Here is a 21,178-nt window from a genome sequence, read left to right as displayed (position 1 = left end):
CAACAGACTGTGGCTAGCACAGTATAGGTGATATTCCCACTAGGAGAATTGGTGCTGAGACTGTTGTAGCTCAGATTTCACTACCAGTTCGTGGGAGTTTGAGAAGAGCACATTCACCCAGAATACGTGGACCCCAGGAGTTAATTTATAAATACAGGCTTTTCTACACAACAAATGCCTTTCTTTCTAGCCCTTTTCACAAACCTGCTATTGCTTAGAAATAGTAAAATAATTTCACATCACATCTTCCTCAGATTCCCCACCAGAGTCCAGTTCAAAGAGGATGTTCTCTTACAAGCCAGCTGTTTCAGCAGGATACTAACAGGAGCTGGACCAGCCTACTCTAAGATCATGCTCTGCTCACACCTCAGCAAGGACAACTCTTTGGATTTCTCCTCCAAGATATCTGTGAGAATGACAACCTCTCTTATCTCTTTAGTAGGTGTTAACTTTGGTCTTCTATAGCCCACCTTTGGTGAGAACATGTGGGAAGGGTTGAGCCTTCTCAACCCAGTCTCTCTACAAATGGCAAAGTCATTGGGTAGCTGCTGGCTTTTGTCTGAGAAGTTTTGTTACTGTGAATGCAAGATTAAAAGTCTGATTTATGTATTGTAGACTCATAAGACAAGCACAATAAGACAAAAAAATCCTCTACTGTATTTTACTAGGTTTATCAAAGACCCCCATACACCACATGCTCAGACAAATCAGAATGGGTTCTGTGTGTCTGATTCTCTGTAAGCTCCTCCCCCTCAATCTCCTCAGCTCTTATTGAACCTTTGGCTCATCTGAAGGCTCCTTTTATTTCCTCTTCATTTACTCTACTCACTTCTAAACCTCAACATAACTCCTATTTTTTCTTTTGTATCTCAAGTGCTTTGACATAAAAGTTCATCCTGTGACATATGTTCATTTTTCCATGCTAACAGAATTTGCCAAATAAACCCTACAGACAATTGCCTATGTCATTCAAAATTAGTGTATTCAATTGTCAGTAGTAATGTTTATGAAGTGTCCAGTATTTCTGCTGGCTCTCCACTAAAGTTGAGGGATTTTATGCTAGATGTGAAGAAATGTGTCATGTTAGACACCTAGTAGATATCAGAGTAGACATTCCATCTTTCACAGTAAACTTTAGGGGAGTCTATGAGAGAGTTCATCCTTACCTCTCCAGTAGGATTAAGAAAAGCTTTAGTAAAATTATTTATATTTCCAAGGTCACTGTGGGAATAATTGAGAATGCTTTAGAATACCTGTGTAATGTATTCTCTTTCTGCACTAGATACAAAGAGTAATAGGAAATGAAAGACTGTTGAGAAGGAAATGCAACCAGAGAAAGTTTAAGAGGCAACAGGTTTTATCTCAGTTTTAAAAGAGAATTGGAACTTTTGGAGGTAGCCTCAGGGTATGTAGTCACTGGAAGGGGAATAAACAAAGAGAAAATGAGTCTAGCAAAAAGATGTGCACACTGGAGGAAAATCATCAATATTTGGAAAAAAATGAGCACAGAATGACACCTCACAAGAGGGTGATTCTACAGAGTCCTTGAAACAGAGAATTTGGAATTTACAAGTCCACTGGAAAGGACGATGCTGTTAAATCAAGTGTTGAAGAGGTTCATTCCCTCGGGTACAAAATGTATTCAGAGATACCAAAATTAAATCATCAAAGTTGATTTCACTCTTTTCTTTCCAGGTCTGTAATCTGGCGTACTCTAGCTAAGTTTCATGTAATTTTATTTGGCCCATATGATACACTTTCTTTTATCAATCAAAAAGGTCCATTCACAAAAGGCATCTTCTGGGCATGTGCCTATCTAAAATCATGTAAAGTCCTAAAAGAGAAACTAAATTCTGGACACAAAGTGGACTGGAAGAACCAATCCACTTTGGTGGTAGCAGCCATCTTAAAGGTAAAGGAGAGTTCTAGCATAATCCATGCACAACATGGAAGCTCTGTGGTGATTCTCCTTCACCAGGATTGCCCAAGAACAACAATAAGCTTCAAGAATGGAGATTCTGAACACATGTCACAATGTGCACATGGAAAGTATACTCCATTGCCTGTTCCAAACCCCATCAGTTCCACATGCTTTCTTTGATCATCACAGATGACCCTATTCTCCTTCAGCCTGAATACACCGTATAAAACAATAATATCATGAATAACTTTATTGAAAAACAGTGTCGAAGGATACCCTTCTGCATACAGAATGTTGACCCAAATGAAAATCCTGCATCTGATGCTTTCACACTTACAAAAGCCGACTTTCCAAAAGAAAACTCTGGTTAGGGTTTTGGAAGCTGTTACAGATGTTTGCCACAGGCAGCAAAAAATTTGCCTTTTAATGAATCAACAACTAAATGCTCAAATGGTGCCATCCAAACATCCGTTCACTTCATCACTCCCTCTCCTGTCTCTTAACACCTTCAGTTTCAAATTGGTTCAGGAAGGATTCCCACAGTTTTGCCTTCTTTCCCTTTTACCACCTTTGGTATTTTTTGTTAACAGTGACCCCATTTAACACAGTACCCACAGTAGTGAGAGTAGAGAGGAACTTGCTCCCACCTCAGGCCTTGACTTCTAAATGGACTAAAAGATGAGGACAAGACAAACTTGATTCAGAGGTGAAGATACAATAATTATTCTACTCTGTGAAAGCCTTAAAATAAACCAGTATATTCTAGAAAAATATTGGCTTTATTTTATCATTTTACTCACTAAAATAATGACCTATGTCAAAGCACTCCATTTTGTCACACACCTGGAGGCCGGTCTAGAAGGGAACATAGGCCTTCTCACTGTCCTTTAGTTCTTGTTCCTCTCCCAAAATGATGAATATATAACCCTAGACCTTTGTAAATGTCTTGAATATAAGACACTGATACAGGAGAAAATCCACTGGTTCAGGACCGATACTAGCGGACCCCTCACCTGTGGTCTTTGCATAAGATTGTCAAGGAGTTAGCCAACCAGAGAAGTCTATAAGTGGTTCAGGAATTGAACTCAATGAAAAATGTTTGTATGAATTCATACCTGAAATGAGTCTCTTAAGTGACCCTTTGAGCTTTTGTCCCAAAGTAGCATTCTTGTGCTACAACCTCAAAAGCCAAAGGAGCCTTTCATATTTAATTTCCATCTACATTCATCTGTAATCTTTGAGTTGATCACATCGTGGAATGTGACACATGTTTTAAATATACTTATGTCAAATGAGGTATTAATAATAGTTGTACAATTTAAAACATGGTATTGTGGTTTCAGGGAAACATTATAGACAGTATTTTGAAGACATATAGGTATATTCCTCAGTGTTTTCATTGGATTATACCAGGGGTAGACACTACCCTCTGTTCTTTTTCTCTGGATGTGTAACTTCCTGAGTTAAATGTCTTGCTTTAAGCATACATTCTTCTGTGTTTAGGCTTTTACATCATCTGCCAAAGCCAATATGATTGTCCTCTATTACCTGTTTGGATCCTTATACAAGATACAAGATCACTCATCATGCCTCATTCAACCAAATGACATTTTTAACCTGCTCTGGGCCACCTCTTTCCAGAAGCTCAGAACTAGAAAAGGAATTGAAGAAAAAGGTAATGAGACGTCTCATTTTTATACCCTTGGGAGCACTGTTTTCACTTTGAATCTGAAATTCAGTATATTAATTCTTATAGAGCATTTTTCAGTGCACCCGCTAATTACTGCCCTGGAGGAGCAGGTCATTTACCCTTCCTGGTAGGTAAGGGAAAGTGGTATATTAAGCAGGAACTTCAGTGAGATGAATTACTTCTTTCCCATCCAAGAGTCAGAACACCAGATTGACTATATAAGAGAGAAAGAAAAACGTCATGTGATGTGACGGAAATGAACCTTTGCTTTGGGGTTGGACAAAGCAAGGTTCAACTTTGGCTTTCAACATTGAGGGCTGTGCAACCACTGGCCACAGTGTCCTCCTCTAGGCAGTGGTAGTAGCTATGGTGACCAGAAAAGTTGGGTGATACTGCCCTGTTGGCTTGGGCAGCATGGTAACACACATTGACTTCCTCTGCCAGTTGTAACTCATGCAGAGATCTGCCTGGAACCTAGTTCTTCTCTGCTGGTGGGATATGAAAATTCCAGAATATCCTAATAGAGTCACAAAATGTCCAGCAGGACCTCAGCACTTCCCCAACCTCATCCAGAATGCAAGGGTGAGGCAAAGCAGGCAGTGCACAAGGAGGGACTTCAATTACAAAAGCAGACATTTTCTCTCCACCTGCTTCCTATCATGTAAGAACCCACCAAGAATCTGCTTCTCGAGTTTAGATTACTTCATGGAAGAGGTATTTTCCTAGTTTGTGCCTATTGGATGCTTTACAAATTTTAAAATGAGTACATCTTAACCCAAACATTCTAGGAAGATTAAATGAAAATAAGAACTAGTGTAGGCCACAAATGATAATGATAAGCCACTGATTAGAAGTATTGAAAGATCTGTGCCCAAAACTGTGACACTACCATCAGTTCTCAGAGAAAGTTGGTCCTACATTTTGATTGGGTCCAATATTCGTTTAAGAAATGTCATGTATAATGATGCCAAATGTAAAAGTACATCATCTTTCTGCCCATGTGTTTCAGAGTTCCCTTGTACAGTTTCTTATTGAAAGCTGTTGGAAAACTTGTGGAGAAGATGCCATCTCTTCCGTAGGGGAGTGCCAAATGAGTCAGGACAATTACCAAGAAGCTGCAGGTGCCTGCAGGAATTTAACTGTCTGATAACAAACAGAATGCTGCCAGCGTCTGAGACATCCTGAGACATGGTCTAATTTGGAGTCCAGGGCATGACAAACCCTGCTTAAAAAAATAACTCACCATTATACCAAGTGTGCCAAGCAAAAAAGTCAATTTTCTTTTTTTTTTTTTTTTTTTTTTTAAATTTTTTTTTTTTTTTTTTTTAAATTTTTTGACAGGCAGAGTGGACAGTGAGAGAGAGAGACAGAGAGAGAAAGGTCTTCCTTTGCCGTTGGATCACCCTCCAATGGCCGCCGCTGCAGCCGGCGCACCGCGCTGATCCGATGGCAGGAGCCAGGATCCAGGTGCTTTTTCCTGGTCTCCCATGGGGTGCAGGGCCCAAGCACCTGGGCCATCCTCCACTGCACTCCCTGGCCATAGCAGAGAGCTGGCCTGGAAGAGGGGCAACCGGGACAGAATCCGGCGCCCCAACCGGGACTAGAACCCGGTGTGCCAGCGCCGCTAGGTGGAGGATTAGCCTATTGAGCCACGGCGCCGGCTAAAAAAGTCAATTTTCTTTCAGATTCTCTCCCCTTAGAATCTGACATATGTATCAGACTATCTTTCTATGAAATTCTGTGTTTCATTCTATTGCTTTTATTTTTCATGAAATAAAAGCTAAAACTGCTACGTAACTTACTAGCTTCAGTAACTATGTCACTTACTCCTTATTAGGGCTTTGCTAGAGGCTCAGCTGGGGCATTCTGGTCTCATTTGGGTCACTCACAGACTTGCTGTCAACTGACAGTGCCACTGGGGATACCCTACTGGTTTTTCAACTTGTGCTGTCTTTTTGTTGGTCTCTATGCTTTCAACAGGCAAGTCCCACCTTTTGTATATGCACAAGAAAGAACTTCTAGCCACAAGAGATACCAAACAAACCTCTGTGTGTTTCACAGTTGCTAATCCCTCTGGTCAAAGCCCAGAGGCACATGATCAAGCTCAGGTTCAGTGGAGGATGGGATTGGAGAAGGGACCACGAGACATGCTCTTAAGAGGGCATTCATTGTGATGGATGGCTATTCCTGTAGTGTGCAACACATAGTCAACAGTCAAGGCAGCATCAACACCACAATCTTTTCTTCATCCGTTTTTAACACTTCATATCGCCTGAGTCTGGAAGTCAATCCCAGTCTCCCACATGGGTGACAGAACCAAAGTCGTTGAGCCATTCTCTGCTGCCTGCTAGGGTGTGCATTAACAGGAAGCCGGATCGGAAGTACCTGAGAGTTGAACCAGGCACTCCAGTAAGGGATGTGGGCATCGAAGCTCCAACTTAACGCCTTGTCCAAACCCCACCCACAACCGTCTGTTTTTTAGACCAGCATTTTCTAAAGGGCTTTCCAAGACTGCTGGGAAATACCTTTGAAATAAAAACAGGGTTTTCTCCCTTCCGGTGTTTCTTCCCTCCACCTTTCTGCCCTTTAGATAGCTAGGTCATCGCCTCAGAGTGTGAGGAAGAAGGAATGCTGTGTTACATTGAGTCCCTAGGAAGGAAGAATGAATCGGTGCCTTAAGAATTTAGGTGGGGAACTCCTGGGAAGATGCAGACCTGTTGATGTTATGGGAAATGAGTCCCCTTCCCTGAATGGAATCCAAAAAGAAGGTTTCACAGAAGAGATTGCTCAATGACCTGAGACAGATGGAGCCCTGTACATTTCCATAGAGTTTCTTGTCCCTCAACATAGAATAGGTCAGCAGAATTGTTTGCATTGACCCCATTATTCTGTAGTGGTAACAAATAAATCCACTTGGCATAGAAATTTATGTCTCAGCAGCAGCTGCACGGGCCGACTCCTCTGGACCAGAGAGCAAGGAGAACATTTTAGCAGATGCTGGCACGGAGAGCCAGGTGAGTGACACCACACCCTTCTCCAGTGCCCTAACTCCTTGGCACCGGAGGACCCCAGAACACAGACACATCTATCGGGGAAATGGATAAATCCTTGTATTTCTGCCATCTGGGAATAGAGGATCAAATCAGAAATTAGGTGAGCAATTTCAAAATAGACGACAAGGCATTTCTTACATCTCTCAGCTTCTTAGACTTGGATTGGTCCAATGACATGTGGAATACTTATCTCATGCCTGTCTTCCTAGGAATTTAGAAAATCCTGCATCTTCCTTGAGGAGAATCAGAATGCCCTTTACCAGATTAAAATCTTAGAGAAAAACTACAATAAAGAAATCACTGTTTTCCTCCTATTCTTGAATTGGAGATCCTTTGGGAGTAACTTCATTGATGTTCCTGAGAGAATAATAAACACTGCCATAAATTTCTGATCTTAAGCCACAGATTTTACCACTTAACTCTCCTCAAAAACTGTTCATGAATTTCAGTGGATCTCTGTGATTTTTCACAAGAATGTTCTAGAGCCTCTGTAATGTGACCTGCCCTTGTAATTTAATGTACCTTTACTGTTTTCCAACCTAGATGCTTTCCTTGAACTAGCCCCTCCTCAGACAAGCTCATAGTTCTAACTGCAGTATTTTCCACATGTTCGCCTTTTGCAGTTTTTTTGTTTGTTTGTTTGTTTTCTTAAGAGCAATCACTGGGTGGCTCCTACATGGCGCTTGGCTTAACCTGCTGTGCCACCATGCCAGCCCAGTGATTGGTCTTTTTTTTTTTTTTTTTTTTTTGACAGGCAGAGTGGATAGTGAGAGAGTGAGAGAGAGACAGAGAGAAAGGTCTTCCTTTTGCCGTTGGTTCACCCTCCAATGGCTGCCACGACTGGCGTGCTGCGTCCAGTGCACCGCGCTAATCCGAAGGCAGGAGCCAGGTGCTTCTCCTGGTCTCCCATGGGGTGCAGGGCCCAAGCACTTGGGCCATCCTCCACTGTACTCCCTGGCCACAGCAGAGAGCTGGCCTGGAAGAGGGGCAACCAGGACAGAATCCGACGCCCCGACCGGGACTAGAACCTGGTGTGCCGGCACCGCTAGGTGGAGGATTAGCCTAGTGAGCTGCGGTCCCGGCCCCCTTTTGCAGTTTGAAGTTTAGTTACTTGTGGTCAACTTCAGTCCAAAAATCTTAAATAGAAGACACAGAAATAAGCAGTTCATAAACTCCCACTTTCACACCATTCTGTGTAGTGGAATCAAATCTCATTCCATCCTGCTCTGTGAGATGACGCATCCCTTTGTCTAGCATACCTGTGTGACATATGCTATGCACCCAATGTCACTAGCAATTGTGGTTATTCACTAGATTGTCACAACATTGCGATGCTTTTGTTGAGGTAACCCTTATTTTACAGTGGCCACAATGTGCAAATGTAGCTGTGGTGGCACACTTCAGAAATTTCAAAGAAAAGTCAGTAATGGCTTACTTCAAGTAAAAGGTGAAAGCACAATAAAGTATTTTGAGGGAGAGAGAGATAGCTTTCACATAACTCTTTTTACAGTACATTGCTATAATTGTTTTAATACTAATATTGGCATGTTCTAGTTTTAAACTTTATCATTGGTATGGGTGTATAAGCAAAAAGGTGATCTACAAAGGCACTTCAAAATCTCATGGTGCAGGGCATTTTGAAATCCATGAAGAGTCTGTTCATAATGTCCACTGGCCATGAACTTGTTGACAACTACTTGGGTATAGGGTTTGTTAGTATCTGCGGTTGTAGGCACTCCTGGGGAAAACATCACGTTCCCTGCTCCTACTGGTGGCTCCATGTCACCAGTAAGCACTTAACCCGGCGAGGCGACAGCTCGCACACTGCTTTCTTTGCCAGTCAACTCTTAACAGATCTTAGAAAAAAGAGCATTTAAAGAGCCCCGAACTAAGACCTCAAAGCACTTCAAGGGGCAGGGAGGAAAGACAAATAAGTCACAAGATCCATTTCCAGTGACACCCGGCCCCGCCCTTAGGACTCCAGGCCACCGCTCTGCCGGGCGTCCCTACCCAAAGGGCACCAGAGCAAAAGTAGGAAGACCTTTCTCTCTGTCTCTCTCTCTCACTGTCCACTCCTGCCTGTCAAAAAAAAAAAAAAAAAAAAAAAAAAGTGGGAAGTTCGTTTCAGATCTCTAACGACGAGGGACTCCAGGGGGGTCTGGAGCTACCGGGGTGATGCCCCTTGTCCTCAGCCCCCCTTAGGGGTCCGCACCGTCCTCCGTGCCAGCGTCGCCCTCCGATCCAGGCGGCCAGCAACCGGCTGCCCGATGGCCGCTGCCGACTGAGGCTCGAACCTTTCCTCCCGGAGTCACCCTCAGCCTGCCCGCAGGAGGCCGGATCCTGCCAGGATTGCGCAACCAACTCCCCAGGCTTCGGAGGTCCCTCCAGACCCCGGGTCCGCTCGGTGCGGACCTGAGTCCTCCAGGCCCTTGAGGGTCCGCTCCCCCGTGCCCTGAGCGAGCGCGCCGCGACCCTCCCCGCAGAGCCTCCTCTTCACGGGCAAGGGTGCGCGCAGCCCGGTCAGGGCGCTGGCACCGGGTCAACACCGACCGCTGTCCCCTTGGAGAGGCTCAGAGGCGGACCTGCCCTGGGGCGTCCCCGTGGTCCTGTCGGTACCAGGGATCAGCGCGGGGGGCGACGGAGGGCGAGCGAAGCCCCTGGGACCGGGGTGGGCTCGGGGCTTCCGGAGCTGCAGGGCGGGGGCTCAGACGGTGTCTAGAGTTTTGCCCAAGATTTAGGGGCGGCGGGAGGCAGGGCTGTGAGCGCGGATGCGGGGCGGGGTCCGCCGGGGGTCTGGGCGGGTGGAAAATTCCGCAGGAGAGAGCGGTCAATTCCTGGACACCGTCCTTGTGCAGGCCGGGAGTTCTAGGGAGGTCTTGCTTACCTGGTAACTCTTCTGACAAAGGTTAAATCCCAGCAATGGTCAAGCCGCGCAGCGCCGGAGTCCTGGTCCCGCTGCGGCAGCTGCCAGGACTTGAAGCCGGCCGGGTCCGTGGTGGCGGCGCCGGCCTGTGGGTTTCGCAGCCCGGCAGGGATGCCTCCGTCCGAGGCGCAGGGCCCTCCGTCCCAGGCCCTCCCAATTCACCTGCGGCCAAGTTGCCCCGCTCTGGGCCAGCCTTCTGCAGAGTCACGGCCCTGGGTTTCCAGGGTGCCGCCGCCCCGGGATGTCCCAGGGCTTGACCGAGAGGACCTCTCGCAGGCTCGCCAGCACCCTGGAAACCGGGCAGTGAAGGGGACCCGCGAGCTCTGCGGAAGCCAAGCGTCCCGGGCGAGAGGGAAGCCGCGCGGCCGCCGGGGTGCGCTGTGTGCCGGGCAGGCCCCGGGGAGCCACCGTGGGGACAGTGGGTGTGCCCCCAGAGGCCCACTTCAGGGAGGCGAAAGTCGCCGCTGGGGGACCCATCTCAAGCCCAGTGGGTAGCAGCTAGGGGAAGACGTCCCCGAAAGTGAGAGATGCTCTGGGCGCTTATTCCTCCAACCTAGGAATATAAGGACTTTCTCATTCACTTTTCTCCAACCCAAGGCTCCCGTGAGGGAGGAGAGGGGCCTGACCCTCCCTGAACTCAGGTACGGAGGCTCAGAGCCCTCTAGCCGTGGGCGGCGCCATCGTAGGGAGAATTGGGACTTTCTAAAGCCATACCTGACCTTCATCATAACCGCAAAAACAGTTCTAAATGGAAAGAGCCTTTAACTATCGCATTATGCACCCTCTTTTCCTAAATGGAGAACGATTGTCTAAGGAAATACAAGGCAAACCAATAATCCCAGGTGATTAGAGTATGAAGTTAGAAAACAAAGACTTCTCAGGATTGTTAGATTAATGGGAGATCTCTGGCACACAGGACCACCGGGCACAGCGCAGAGCAACCAGTTGGTGCAATTTTACATTATTCATCGTTTCCTGTTACTGAAAATTAACACCCCTCCTCTGTTCCCCAAAAAGGCCCTGGTCTTCCTACCGCACCGTGTGTGTCCGCGCATCATGCTTTTAACGAGAGGAGCTCTGTTTTGTCCTCATCCTAATGTCCTCGTCATGAATGAAGTTGTAGTTCTCACGTGGCATTTTTCAGTGATCTAATTTGGGAGGCAGAAGCCCATCTGGAGTTATACGTGAATAACACCATCAACAGTGACGTGCCCAAAGTGATTGAGTGACCGTGCTTTTAGCAAACTCCCTTCAAAGTGCTCTTTTCATGAAAGCCAAGCATTGCTTGCTACGGAGAAACACATAATCCAATCGAGAATGTGGGACTCTGAAAAATGTCTAGCCTTCTCCTACTGCAACGGATCCTCTTTCACACATGTGTAGTCACCCCTAGGAACTTAGTTTCTCTGGGACTTTATTTTGCATGCAAGTAGCTGTAAGCAATAAAAGGCGAGTAAGAAAGGAGACTATGAATAAGGTGAGCTATATCGGATTTTTAAACAACTCTCCTAATTTGTTACTGTGATAGTGATTACTATTCTTATGAAGTAGAGATTTTCTTTAGGCTGCTCATTTTTTTTTCTCTCCCTGTCCTCCTAACAGGAGGTCCGTTATGATTTAAAACCCTACTTACCTGCTAAATTGTGAACTCTGGGCTTGAGTCTGCTGACAAGGGTTTTGCCAGAGTTGATCCCAGGATGCTGGGACACGGTAAAGAGGGACCTTGGTTGGGGTGCCAGTCAACCTCCAGACCATCAGTTAGTGCCCCGCCCACAGATCCTCCCTTCCCTGGGACTGGCCAGACTCAGTCCGTGCTACGTGGGCCCGCCCCTGCCACGGCTGATTGGTCCAGGCTGGACACCTGACCCAAACGCCACCCGACCGGATTCTCTTCCTTGATTCTGAGAGGCGAGGAGGAGACAGCCCAGGCTGGAGCCTCGTGGGGTGCCCGGCATGCAGGACCTCAAAGGCATTTGAGCTTTGCCCTTTCTTTCAACGCTGTCTTCCCAGATAGCAGCCTTTTCCCTTAAGCTCCCCAGGAGTGGCTCATCGGCCTGGCTTCTCTGGCTCAAGACCAGCCCTAGGGGACGCCTGCAGTGGGAAACTGGAGGCTGGCATCTTGGCACTACCTGTCCGTGGCACCCAAAAGGGGCAGCAGGTGAGGAGCCTGGTCAGGTGCTTGGCCACATGTGTACCCAGGCAGAGCAGTGGGCAGGCTTGCCTCCCTCCAAGGCCCCCCCACCCCCACCCTCCCGCCGTTAACAGCTGTCTGAAAGGAGCAGCAGAGAGGCAGGGAAGAGCCAGGGCCCGCATCCAAGCCCTCCTGTCTGCTGTCACCAGCCGGTGCAGGAGGGGTCCGCACCAGAGGAGGAAGTGGAAGCTCAGACACCGGGAAGGACTCACTGGGAGGTGATCTGGAAGCCAGGGGTGAGCTCAGGTCTCAGGCGCTGTCATCTCCATCTCATTGCCAAGACCGTCTCCTGAGGCTGCTGGCATCTGCATGGGTTGGAGGTCCCCGGTTCCAGATGGAGACTCCGAGGTCCAGCCTGTAAGTGTAGCCACAAGGAAGAACGGGCTGGGTAACCATGCTTGCGAGAAGCAGCATCAGCAGATGGACAAGAGGGGAGTGCCCAGATGCCCCCTATCCCACCCCCTCCGACTGTGCAGTGTCGGCCTGGGTGACTGGCTGCTCATATCGGGTGGGAGCCATGAGCCCCAGCCAGGGAGCCTAGACCTACCTGGAGACGCGTTCCTGGCCAGGCAGCTTCCCTCCACTGACGTCTGAACGTGGCCCTGCCGGGTTCATTTTAGTCATTTAGCTGCGCCCGGATTTTCCTCCCTGCCTCTCTTTCCTGACAATGGGAAGAGTTGCCCAGCACTGACCTCTGCACACACACCCTCCCCTCCTCCAGACTCCTCAACAGCCAACGCCCTTGAGTAGATGCCTGTTTCATATAACCCAAAAATGCAAATAAATGATTTAAAGAACAAAAGAAAACTTGTAAGGTACTAACTGGTACTTTATATGGGGATTCTTAGATGTGTTTAAGCATATTCAACGCAGGCCTAGGAAGAGCCTTCAGGATTTTTCAAGGGAAAAATCCATGCAACTCGGCTCCTCGCCCACAGGCTTCAGTGCCGAGGGGGCGGGGCTCGCCTCTGCGGCCCTTAAGACGGGGGTTGGGCCCTTGGCCTCCCGGGTCCCACAGCCCAGCCCGGGGCCTTTTGCTCCGGTCCGGGATCTGCTGCTGACTCCAGTTTCCGGCTCCGGCTCCTGCTCACCCCGGGAGGCAGCATGTGACCCTGCAGAGGTGGCTCAGTAAATACCAGCAAGGAAAGTAAGCAAGCCCCAGGGAATGGCCCGAGGCTCCGCGGCTGGAAGCGCGAGCAGGCACTGGCTGCGGTTGGCGGTTGTTGCTTTAGGTTCTTCTCAGTAACCTTATTAATGAGCCCGAGGCGGGCGTTGTGGCCCAGGAGGGTTAAACCGTCAGCTGGGCCCCTGCCACCCACATGAGAACCGGAGGGCGTTCCAGGCTCCTGGCTTAGGGCCCTTCGCAGAGTGACAGAGCTGGTGGAAGCTGGCGCTGTCTCTCCCTCTCACTCTGTAACTCTGCGTTTCAAATAAATCTATAAATATTAAAAGATAACAAAAAAGTGCCCTAAAGCTGGGGGATGGAATGAGAGGGATTTATTGTATAAGCAGTTAATAACACATGTTGAATCTAGCATTTAAAATATTTGCATGGTGTTCTTGGGTGAATGTGGAGCCTTTTAGTAACTGATTTAAAACCCTTTGATGTACTAGAAATCTGTGCACGTATCTGCTTGACATACTGATTTCATCCCCGTTATATAAGGATCCAGCAGTGGGGCTGCTGGATTATGTGGTAATTCGTGTTTGCTTTTGAGGACCATCCACGCAGCTTTCTGTAATGTTTGTGCTAACTCACCTGCTGCACAACAGGATACAGCAGCTTCGTTTTTGGGAAGGGGGATGGAGGGAGGTTGGCATTTAGCACAGTGGTTAAGAGGCCACTTGGGATGCCCATGTGCCACATGGGAAGGTCTGAGTTCCAGCCTTGGCTCTGCTTCTGATTCCAGCTTCCTGCACCGTGGGAGGCAGCAGGCAATGATGACTCAAGTGGTTGGGTCCCTCCAACCCAGGGAGAAGACCTGGTTTGTGTTCCTGGCTCCTGGCTTTGACCTGGTCATATGCCAGCTATTACAAAGCCATATAGGGAGTGAGCAGGTGGATAGAAGACCTCTCTCTGTGTTGCTTTTTCAAATAAGTAATAGTAAAGTTTCATTCTCTAGCATCCTTCTCAGCACTTGTTGTCTTTCACCTTTTTGATAATAGCCATTCTAACAGGTGTTAGGCGATTCTCATTATGGTTTCAATGTGAATTTCTCTGTTGGTTAGTGACCTATATTCCTGAAAGTCATTTGCATTAATTCTTTTGAGAAATATCCATTCAAGCTGTTTGCCCATTTTTAATCTGGTTATTTGTTTTCTTATTATTGAATTGTTTGAGTCTGATATATTTAGGATGTTCATTCCATACCAATTCTGTGGTTTGGAAATGTTTTCTGTATTCCTTATTCTGTCTCTGAACTTTTCTGATGGTTTTTCTTTGTTGTCCAGAGACTTTTTAATTTGATATAATACCAATAGCTATTTATGCTTCTGCTTTTGGGGTCATGGCTATGAAATCATTGCCCACACCAATGGTAGGATCTTTTTCTCTCTTTTCTGATAGTGCTTTTACAATTTCAGGTACTATTTTTACATCTTTAATCCATTTGGATTTGATTTTTGTGTGTGCTTTGAGATGAGGCTCTAAATTAATACTTCGGTGCATGGATAGTGAGTTTTCCCAACACCACATATGAAAGAAACATCCTTTCCCCCGGGTGCTCTTGGAAGTGTTTGCAAAGATCAGTTGACCAGAACCCTGTGAAGCTCCTTCCTTCACATAACTACTAGTTAACTGCCAGTAGCATGCCTGATTTGTGACAATCACAATTGTCTCCAGACTTCAGCTGATACCCACCGGTCTAAGTCAGAAGTTGAGCATCTAGAATCAGACTTACTAGTTTTAAGTCCTCACCTCATCTCTTACCAACTATGTACATTTCAGAGCTTACTTTCCCCACGCATCAGCTAGCACATCTGGACAATGGAAACAATAGTCCATATCTAATGTATTCTTAAAATACATTAGATATATACATTATATATAAACATTAGATGCATAGTCCCTATCTAATGTATTTTATAAAATACATAGAAATGTATTTTATGAGGATTAAATAAGTTTGTATGTAAAGCCCTTAAATCAGTCATGACATATAGTCAAAGTTAAACAACCACTACTCGTAGACATCTACTACTTGCAAAGCCATTTCATATTTATGTTCTGTCACTAGATCCGCATTAACCACATTTTGTATGGATGTGTGAGGGAAGGCTGAGCTGAGGATGTGCGGTGAAGGTCTGTGTTGGATAGGGCATGCTACATTTTCTTCTCTGCTTCCAGATAAGGAAACTGTAGTATAGAGAAAATAAATGGGATTTCCTGAAGTCAGTCACACATATGTAATAGAAAACTTACCATCTCTATCTTGTCCATTTGAAATGCACGGTTCAGGGCATTAAGTACTTCCCCTTCATTGTGTCACCACCATTCATCTCTAGAACTTTCATTATTCCAAACTAAAACTGTGCCCATGAAACAGTAACTCCACAATGCTCCTATGCCCAGACCCCCTCCAGAAACCATCATTCTGCTTTGTGTCTCTTTGTGCTTGCCTACAATAGGTTCCACTAAAAGATGGACTCGTACAATATCTGTACTTTTGTGTCTGGCTTTTTTCACACAGTGTAAGAGTATTTGAGGTTCATGGATGAGTTGTTTTGTAATGTGTCAGAATTTCCTTGCTTTTGCAGGCTGAATGATATTCCATCAAATGTATACACACTTGTTGATCAACACAGGATGTTTATAATTTTGGCTGTTGGAAGCCACTGTAGACTGAATGTGTTCCACCAAAATGCAGAGGTTGAAATTGCAGCACCTGAGGTGACTAGGACCTGGGGCCTTTGGGAGGCCATTTTGTCATGAGGCCCCTGCCTTGAGATTAGTACCACAGAGAATTCCTTTCCTCCTTCTGCCATGTGGGTTACAGTACAAAGACAGCCTTCCATAATCCAGGAAGCCAGTCCTCATCAGGCCTGAACTATTCCAGTGTCTTGGTCCTGGACTTCACAGTCTCCAGCACTGTACAAAATTTCTGGTCTTTGTAAACCACCCAGTATGTGGTAATTTATTATAGTCACATAGCTTTTAAGACTTCTGACGCCTTGTCTACAGTTATTCCCAATATTTTCACAGAAGGAACTGACCTTTGTATATATCCCCAAATATCCCCCAAACTCAAGAAGTTTTCATGGAAATAAATTTCACATGGAAAATGATTACCAAGTTAGATATTGATTCTGGATGAACAGCAAGAAGCCCAGGTGCTAGCAGTTGTATGTAACAAATGCCAAAGCACATTTTGTAATCTGCGCAGTGCATTGAGCATTGGAACAGCAAACCACACAATGTGATAGAGAGTTTCTGAGTAGGAACGAGTGATCAGGCTATGTGGACTAGAAATGAACAAACGCCTTCTTCTACTACACAAGGTGCTCTCAGGGCAGCTTCTTTATGAAAGGTTGTTTCTTGCTATCTATTCATTCACTTGATTTTACTAGACATTCCCATTTTCTTTTAATGCCAGTCTTTGCCTGTTCTCAAAATCTGGTATGGTTTGGAGAGACCCTTGCCTGGAAACAGAGTTCTTTTGTTTTGAATGTAAAAGAAGACAATGGCATTTTTTTTTTTAAATATGTATTCGTTTATTTGAGAGGCAGAGTTATAGACAGAGAGAGAGAGAGACAGAGAGAGGTCTTCCATCTTCTGGTTCACTCTTCAGATGGCTGCAACGGCTGGAGCTGGGAGCTTCCTCCAGGTTCCCCATGTGGGTGCAGGGGCCACACAGCTTTCCCAGGCCTTTTAGGATGTCAGTGCCACAGGCAGAGGCTTAATGAGCTATGTCACAGCACCGGTCCCAACAGTGCAATTCTATTTAAATGTATGTTTTTATTTATTATTTGAGAAACACATAGAGAAACAGAAAGTGGGTGGGGGGTGCTCCCATACACAGGTTCATTCTCCAAACGTCTGCAATGCCAGGGCTGGGCCAGGCCAAGGAAAACTCAATCAAGTCTTTCACCTGGGTGGCTGGGACCCTACCACCTCCTAGTGTGCATATCAGCAAGAAGCCTAAATCAGGAGTGGAGCCAGGGTTGGAACTCAGGAAATCAGATATGGAAGGAAGTGTCCCAGTTAGCATCTTCCTGGTGGTGGCATTCTAGCAAACACAAACAACCACGCAGTCTTACCCTGTCCTTCTGATTGATGGTCCTTCCAGTGTTGGGCTCCACTTACACTATGGAAGGAGAGGGAAATAGAGGGTTACTCACAGTCCTGTTCCCTTTTTTTCCTTCCCTATTCATCAGGAAGCCGAAAGCATAGCGTTGGTGGAATGTGCACATATGAGGGCATGAAAAAAATGAATTGAGCAAGTTTTGTGCACCATTTCTATGCATTTATTGAGAACAAAATGCATATATGGAAAAAGAAGTACAAATTGTGTAATTTTAGCGTGAGTTAAAGGCTCTTGTATTTGCATTTAAACTACCATTGCAGAGTATAAAGATGATTATTAAATTCATGCTAATAATTTAAATTCTACATCAACGCGTAATAATTTTAAATAAAGAGTAAAAGACACCACAAAAAGTTTAAAGACTATGGAAGAAAATAAGAAACTGGCATATGTTTGGCAGAACGCTTCAGCTGGCAGTTGAAATGCCTGCCTTCACATCCACAGTGCCTGGGTTTGGGTCCTGGCTCTGCTTCCAGTTCCAGCTTCCTGCCAATGTACTTCCTGGGAGGCAGCAGGTGACTTTGACTCAAGCAGCTCTGTATTACGTTTTTTTCTATAAAATGAGACTTTTTCCTTTGACTGCTGACAAACTCTTGATTTATCTAAGATAAGCTCATTGATTAAGTAAAAGAAAAAATAATCAAAAGAGAGATTGGAATTATATTTGTAGCTTTTATTGTTCTCTTTTAAGAAAATATCCATTTATTTGGAAAACATTGAGCTAGAGAGAGAGAGAGTCAGAGACTGACTGGGTCATAGCAAGGGCAGGAGCCAGGAATTCCATCTGATTTTCCCACATGGGTGGCAGTGACCCAAGTATTTGTGCCGCAGTCTGCTGCCCCCCAGGGTACACGTTAGCAAGAAGCTGGATCAGAAGCAAAGGTGGGACTGCATCGCAGGCACCCCAATGTGGAATCTGGGCATCCCAGTTGGTGACACTTGATCTTAGCCCAAAGGCTGAGAGGCGATCCCCAACTGGTGACTACCTGCTGCTCCACAGTGCCAACCTCTAATATATTCTAAGGTAGAATTTTTTTATGATTCTGTTGTACTTTCCTGCCACATTAAAATGTAAATTCAAATTTTAATATTGTCTTATTGTCTGTGATCATAACTTTTGATTGTTTTTTTTCTTTGGGGATTAGTCTGTCTTTACAGTTATTAGTGTATATCGTTGATCAAAACAACACACATTTCATAATTTGGGTTTTATATAAACAATACATTTCTGGGACTGACATTAAGCCTCTACTTGGAGTGCCAGCATCCCATATGGGTACCAGTTTGTGTCCCAGCTGCTCCTCTTCAATCCAGCTCTCTGGTATGGCCTGGGAAAGCAGTGGAAGATGACCCAACTGCTTGGGTCCCTGCACCCACGTTGGGGACCTGGAAGAAACTCCTGGCTCCTGGCTTTGTGTTGACCCAGTACCAGCCATTATGGCCATTTGGGGAGTGAACCAGAGGATGGAAGATCTCACTCTCTTTCTCTACCTCTCTCTGTCTGTAACTCTGCCTCTCAAATAAATAAATCTTTAAAAAGTTATTATTACTTTCATATAGCACTATTAACATTATCTCCCTAGCTCATCATTTGAAATAGGCAAATAATATCTCACCTTTTTTGTATAAATAAAGAAATTGACATTTGGGTAGGTTAGGTGTCTTACCTAAAGACCTCTAGACTTGCCCAGGAGAGGTGCCAAGATCCAGGGCAGAACTTCTGCCTCCAAACTCAGTGCTCATTTACCTGTATTAGCAATTATTCAACATATTGCAGGTTTCTTTATACCATTGCCAGTATAATATCTCACTACATCCTTTACATGTATTTTATCAAGAACTTTAAGTTGCGATGTAGGGCATTTCTTTTTTGGAAGATAGCTTCATATAACCTAATTGAAAAAAAAAAAAACAATCTTCAAAACATGTTAAACTACTGAGTACTACTAACAGGTTCACCTCTGGCAAATGTTTTTTTTGTTAAAAGGATGTAGAATATATTTCATATTTTATAAAATCTATTAATGTTGGAATAGGATATAGTTTATGGTCTACTCATCACAGTGATTTTTGAAAGAAATCATTTAAATTTTTATCTGTTTTATCCAGTGCACCTTGAAAGAACTTGGTAGGCCTAGAAAACATTCCATTTGTTTTTAAATAATGTTTTTAAATGATATATTACTAAATACAATAGTCAGGTTGATGACATTCTTTTTCCTGTGGCTGAAGGATGAGTGGTAAGAATACGTGAAAAGCATCACGAGCTTCAGAGGCATAGCTCTTAGCTCTAGATCCAGTGATAAGATAAACAGAACCAGTCACACAGCAACTATGCAGTGCATTGGCCAGGGTTGAGGCATAGCTGCAGAATGTGGCTTCCACTCTTGGATATAGCCAAGTTTCAACTCTAGTCAAAAGATCACTCTGTCTAGGATTCATCCTTTATGCTGAATAAGCCAGTGAGTCTTGGGATTTTCCTCTTTCTTTTTTCCTGTTATTGTTTAATATTTTCACAAGAAGAAAGTATTGAGACACCAAAGAAAGAATTATTTGGATCAGGCTTTATCTACTTAACTGTAAATATGAGAATATATGGGAATATATTTGGACTTGTTTTCTTTCCCAACTTATTGCAAAGATATACACTTGCATGCACACACAAGCCATTTTTCCCCATTTTTCTTTGTTTTTATTAGGACTGAAAAAGAGATGTCATATCCGAAAGTTTCAACCTATTTGTAACCATTATAATACTTGTAATTTGTAACATTTTAATATTTTAAAATTTGTATATCTTCATCAGTTTAGAATCCTTGTTCAAATATGTATGTATTCATTATAAACACTCATGCACTATTTTATATTCTGTTTGTAACTTGCTCTTTTATCAGCCATACAATATTTATCCAGAATCCAATGATAAAGTAGAAATGTCAAAATGTATAAAATTGGGCATATGTTATGGTGCGGCAGGTTAAGACACTGCTTCAGAGGGCCAGCCCTAGTCTTGGTTCTTCCACTTCCCATCCAGGTTCTTGCTAATGTGCCTGAGAAGGTAACGTATGATGGCCCAAGTGCTCGGGTTCATGGTACCCACACAGGAGACCTGGATGGATTTCCTGGCTTCTGCCTTAAGCCTTGTCCAGCCCCAGCTGTTGGAGTAGATCAGCAGATGAGGGATCTGTCTCTGTCTCTCCCTGTCACTGTGTTTCAAGTAAAAATAAACAAAAGAATAATAGAATTATCAAAATGTATAAGATTTCCTGACCTCATGAGGTTATTCAAGTGAGAGAAACATGTACTTACAAAGATAAGGTTTGCAGTAACAGTTATCCAAGGGTAAGGAAACTTGAGAATAAGGTAACCTGTGTATGTCTGGGATGGTGGGATCACAACCGACTTTTCTCCCAGCTGATCCATGAACACCATGGGGTTAGTTATTTTTAAAAGTTAAATAGCCACACATAACAAAAATATAACAAAATTAGTCAGCCTCTAGAAAGATATGTTTCACACTGTGTCAATCCAACAGATTTTATTATAGTGCATGGTTACTGTGATTGTGCAAAAAACGTAAATGTATTTTATGCATTAAATACTTACCAGGAACACTAAAGCTTATTGCAAAAATTGAGCAAGAATATTTAAGAAAAATATCTGAAAGGCAGAGAGTTATTAGAAGATTTTTGGAATTGTTCCGTTCTTCCTTAGCTTTCAGTTGTTTTTTAAGCCCAGTAACATCTCATATTCTAGCAACTGTAACTGGACTGCCATGGAATGAGCAGATTGGTCCAGTCAGACCAAAAGCGGCATTCTGTAACAGGGAGAAGTTTTCTATTATCACTCCTGTGTATGAAAAAGTAAGCATTTGGGGACACCTTTTTAAAATTGAAGTAAAATGTACATAAAATCTATCTTCTCAACCACTTTAAGTGAACAATTCAGTAAGTTATGCATTTTCACAATGTTATGCCACTGTCTCCAGAATTATCTCCTATCTAACAAAACTGAAGCTCTGTATCCATTCAGCAGTACTCATTTTGTCTCCTAGTTCTAGCAGCATAAAACTGGTTCTAGTATTACATATGAAATTT

The 21,178-nt window shown here is 44.5% G+C and overlaps 2 long non-coding RNA genes and 1 pseudogene across 5 annotated transcripts in view; 1 reads left to right on the top strand and 2 right to left on the bottom strand.

The window, feature by feature from the left end:
* Positions 1-4,889, top strand: part of LOC103350662 (uncharacterized) — a 31,161-nt gene extending 26,272 nt beyond the window's left edge. For 2 of the 4 annotated variants that reach the window (XR_011378021.2, XR_016211834.1), the window contains 3 exons: positions 255-438; positions 3,425-3,596; positions 4,621-4,889. This is a non-coding gene — a long non-coding RNA (uncharacterized LOC103350662). The remainder of the gene's footprint in view (positions 1-254; positions 439-3,424; positions 3,597-4,620) is intronic. The other 2 variants (XR_016211835.1, XR_016211836.1) reach the window with 2 other exon arrangements.
* LOC138843473 (ATP-binding cassette sub-family E member 1-like) overlaps positions 1-21,178 on the bottom strand; it is a 1,090,710-nt pseudogene that overhangs the window by 464,523 nt on the left and 605,009 nt on the right.
* On the bottom strand, positions 16,715-20,898 carry LOC149124980 (uncharacterized). Its single transcript, XR_016211833.1, has 3 exons — positions 20,688-20,898; positions 18,749-18,973; positions 16,715-17,081 (listed from the first exon to the last, which is right to left on the bottom strand). It is a non-coding gene; the product is annotated as an uncharacterized LOC149124980 (long non-coding RNA).

Source organism: Oryctolagus cuniculus, chromosome 8, assembly GCF_051225735.1.
Source record: "Oryctolagus cuniculus isolate XC-2025 breed Fujian yellow rabbit chromosome 8, ASM5122573v1, whole genome shotgun sequence".
Lineage (NCBI taxonomy): Eukaryota > Metazoa > Chordata > Mammalia > Lagomorpha > Leporidae > Oryctolagus > Oryctolagus cuniculus.
The sequence above is the reverse complement of the archived record's forward strand: the minus strand, read 5'-3'. Positions and strand labels throughout refer to the sequence as shown.